The 4,315-nt window shown below is 55.5% G+C and overlaps 1 non-coding gene across 1 annotated transcript; it reads left to right on the top strand.

Moving 5' to 3' along the window:
• Positions 1 to 2,048: 2,048 nt before the first annotated feature.
• On the top strand, positions 2,049 to 2,121 carry TRNAF-GAA (transfer RNA phenylalanine (anticodon GAA)). Its single transcript has one exon. It is a non-coding gene; the product is annotated as a tRNA-Phe (tRNA).
• Positions 2,122 to 4,315: the final 2,194 nt, after the last annotated feature.

Below are 4,315 nucleotides of genomic sequence, written 5' to 3'. Positions count from 1 at the left end.
GTTGGCTCCCTCACCAGCTGTGTCAGGAAGTTCTCTTCCACACACTGCAGGAACCTCCGAGACTGTTTCCTCTCTGCTGCATTCCAGCAGACATCTGGTAAGTTGAACTCCCCCACAAGAACAAGGGCTAGCGCTTGTGAGACCTCTCCCAGCTGCTTGGAGAATATTTCGTCTGCCTCTTCATCCTGGTTGGGTGGTCTACAACAGACTCCCACCATGATATCTGCCTTGTTGGCCTTCCCCCTGATTCTTACCCAGAAACACTCAACCCTGTCATTACCATCATCAAGCTCTAGACAGTCAAAACACTCCCTAACATACAGGGCTACCCCACTGCCTCTCCTTCCTTGCCTATCCCTTCTGAAGAGTTCATAGCCATCCATTGCAGCACTCCAGTTGTGCAAGTCATCCCACCATGGCATTTCTGTGATGGCAACTAGATCATAGTTTTCCTGCTGCACAATGGCTTCCAGCTCCTCCTGTTTGTTGCCCATGCTGCTTGCATTGATGTAGATGCACTTCAGTTGGGCTATCAATCCCACCCCCTTTGTGGGGGAGAAGCCATCATTCCTACGTGACCATTCTCAGGCGCTTCCGTGGTTTCTAACACATCCATAACCCTTCCATCTTTACTGCCACATGGATCTCCATCCCCTACCTCCACTGAGATGGCAGACCAAAGGACCTCGCTAGCCATTGTTCCATCAAACACTGGTGTGCTGCCCCCAGGCTTATCTCTAGGGAGCCTGCTTTTATCCCTTTCCCCCTTCAACTCTAGCTTAAAGCTGTTCCAATGAGCCCTGCTACCTCCGTCTTTTTTTCTTTATGGAAGCAGTTTTGACGCAGGGTGTAGGCCGACTTAACCTCAGCGACACCTCCAAGCTAGATGAACCATCGTCCTTGTTATTGTTCGGTGCCACTTGCAGAGCCTTGTACCTATTGTGCAAGGGCATCTGGGAGGGTGGGGTCTTGTCAGAGAGGAGATGCGCCTGCTGTACTGGGCAGGAACTTGTCGCCGTTGCCCCCTATCCCTTAAGTCCTTGTGTTCAGGTAGGCGGGGAGAGAGATAGGGAATCCTCCATCTCATGCGTCCTGTCTGCCTGTTGGGCCTGTCCCAGGGAAGGCAGGGTGCGATTCCAGTAGTCTCTCTCTCTCTCGCACTCCCTGATACTCCATGACCTACTCACCTCCTCCTGGAGCTCTGTCACTAAGCGGAGGAGTTCCTCTAGCTGGGCGCACCTCCTGCCCCCAGTCCAGGAAAGACATTGATCAGCTGGAGCAAGTTCAGTGAAGGGGCACCAATACAGGGGGCTGGAGAACTTGCCACCTGAGGAAAGGCTGAGGGAACACTGTTCAGTATGGAGATGAGAAGGCTTTGGGAAACCTCATGGGAGCATTCCAGTTCCTATGAGGCAATTCAGAAAATAGAGCCAGGCTCTTCATCGTGGCGCATGGTGGGAAGATGAGAGGCAAGGGACAAAAGTTGAAAGAATGTTCAGGCAGGAGATGAAGACCATGAGGACCATGAGGTCATAACCATGAGGTCACTTACGCACTGGAAGAGGTTGCCCTGAGAAGTTGTGCAGTCCCAATCCTTGGAGGTTTTCAAGCCTTCTTTCCCCTAAATATCATCTCCAAACATTCAACAAAAGACTCTTGCTCATGCAAGAATGAAGGAAAAGCCTAAGGCACCAGCAAAAGCTCTGCCTCCCCTGGGCCCTCTCTTCCCTATGAGAGAGGTCTTCCACCAACCCCACACTTCTTCCACCCTCAGCCTCTGCAGCTGCATGTGCCTGGCCTGCCCTCTTGCCTTCACTGCCATCACCTTTGTAACTGAGGCCTGATGCATATCTTGGTGCTCTTACTGTAGGCTGGCACCCACCCCACACCTGGAGTCCACCTGGCCATGGAGGCAGGGAGAGGCCAGGTCCACTGTGCCCGGTGCTGGGCACAGCTTTTTCCTGGGAATGTCCCCAAGGAGCTCTCCTCGTGTGTGCCAGCCTGTGGCCTGGCAGGGGTGGAATTGGGACAAGGGCTGCTGGGGCAGGGCTGAAGTAGCTCAGCTGGGAGAGCGTTAGACTGAAGATCTAAAGGTCCCTGGTTCAACCCCGGGCTTCAGCAATGATTTTCTCCCTTTGATGTTTGCAGAACCTATCTGCCTTCTTCCATCCTGCCCCAGCAGGATGCTCTCCCAGAGCAGAGCGTACTGCCCATGGGGAGGCCACCGTCCCCCGAGTCCCAGGGAAAGGCACTCCCTAGCGCTGAGGCCTGAATGGCAGCATCCTCCCTCCAGAGGTCTGTCACAGCGAGACCTCTGATGTGCCAGGGACAGCTGACAAAGCCGTGCTGAGGATGGTCCCTTGTGGTGCCTTGGCTCCTGAGTTGTCCAGTCACAAGCTGTCCTGAGCAGAGTTTCTTGGCCCCTTTGCCCCCCTGCTGCAATGGTTGATGAAACACAGATGTGCTCCTCTCTGGGCATCAGCAGGGAGACACGCAGCACAGGGGGACCCCTTGGGGGCCCCCCATGAACATCTCTCTGCATTGGCTCCTCGCTGCTGCAGGGGCACAGGTCGGGACAGAAATGCCAGCCGTGGCTCCCCTGGGGTCTAGCATGGAAGGTCACCAACTCTCACACAGTGACTTCCAAACAGCCCCAGTTCAACCACTGGATGTCATTTTTGCTCTCCAAATTTACCTCCCTCTGCATTTCCTGAGCATCACACATGCTTCTGTGTTCTCCATTCTCTCAGCACCAAACCCAGGGCTCACAGCACAAGTGTCTCGGCTGTCCCCAGTTTCCATACCCAAATCTGCTCACCCACCAGACTGGAGTGTCCAGCTCAGCTGCAGCCCTTCACAGCCATCAGTCCCTGCCCAGAGGAAGAAAGACCTGCTCATGAGCTCCAACAAGCTGCTGGGCTCCCCTCTTGCAACCTCTTGCTGCTCCAGAACCCTTCTCGCCCATCAGGAACACAGTGACAACTTTGACCCAGGACATCTCCCTCTGTCTTCAGTCTCAGCCTCTCCCCAGTCACCCACTCAGGCCAAGGAATGGCACAGACTGGACTATAGTCCCACAGCAACATGCATGTTCTAACCCCGTGCAGTTCTGCTGCCTCATAGCTGGCTCCCCAGGCATGCACCTCCAGGGAAGTCTGGCTTTTGTTGTGCCTGAGCGCAAGGGAGAGGAGGGGAGAGGGAGAGACCATCTGAACAAGCAAAGTTACTGTCTTGCCAGCTTTGAGCGTGAGCTTGAAAATACTTGGCCACAGGGGTAGTGCCTGCAGGATTACCATTGCTCCAAAAGACTCCTTCTAGGTTGTTCTTGAGCAAGAATGGGAGAGTCATTGCCGAGGATGGCTTTGAGGACCATGTGTGCAAAGCAGAAGAAAGGAGCAGTCCATCCCCTTAGCTCCACTCAACCACTCCAGAAGTTCACGGTGACTGTGGTCTGGTTTTGATTCCCCCAAACCCTCTCTGCCAGGCAGGGGCTCAGCAGGGAAAAAATCTATGGCACTGGGAAAAGTCTATGGCACTGGGCAACACAATTGCCCCAGCTGTACCACCATGGGGACACCATCCCTGTGTGTGGTCAAACCATCGCCCTTTGAGTTAACAGCTGAACACGCTCAGCCACCCTGCCACAGAGACCCCAGCCAGGGCTGTCCCAGGGCACTGCTTTGCTGTCAGGACAGGCCTCAGTGCTGAAGGAGTGGGAAGGTCCCTGAGCCCAAGCCACATGCGCAGCCCCATGGAGGTGGAAGCCTGCCCTTCACCTCACCTCCAGGGATGTTGGGGGACAGAGGGGTGCAGGGAGAGGCCCAGTGCCTGGAGGAGGGGGATGTAAGATTTCTGCCCCCGTGTCCCCTCCACCACATGCCCTGGGGTGCCATCAGAGGCTGGGGGCACCTCCCCTCAGGGAGGGCATTTCCCTCACCCTGTTGCACGGCTCCTGCTGTGGAGTTGGGGACAGATGTGGCCCAGAGGGGTGTTGCCCTGGGCATCAGAGGAGGCTCAGGGTTGTTTTCCTCTCCATCAACCCACCCTAGAGTGGGCCAGAGCATGGGAGAAGTGCCTGAGCAAGAGCCTCCTCCTGCCCCGTTGCCCTGCAGAGACGTTGAAGGGGCTGCGCTCTGCAGTGCAGCACTGTGCCAAAATCAGACCCCAGCGGAGAGGCTGTCCTGACTTCCCCATCTCAGAAGGGTTCAAGTGCTGTTTTCTGCAGAAGGTCCCTGGGCACCCAGGGGACAACAGGACTGTGCTTGTCATAGACACGTTATGGGAGGAGAGGGTCTCTCCTGCTGGCAAGTGTCAA

This window comes from Gymnogyps californianus, chromosome 26 (assembly GCF_018139145.2).
Source record: "Gymnogyps californianus isolate 813 chromosome 26, ASM1813914v2, whole genome shotgun sequence".
Taxonomy (NCBI): Eukaryota; Metazoa; Chordata; class Aves; order Accipitriformes; family Cathartidae; genus Gymnogyps; species Gymnogyps californianus.
This window is presented reverse-complemented; position numbering and strand designations above follow the sequence as displayed.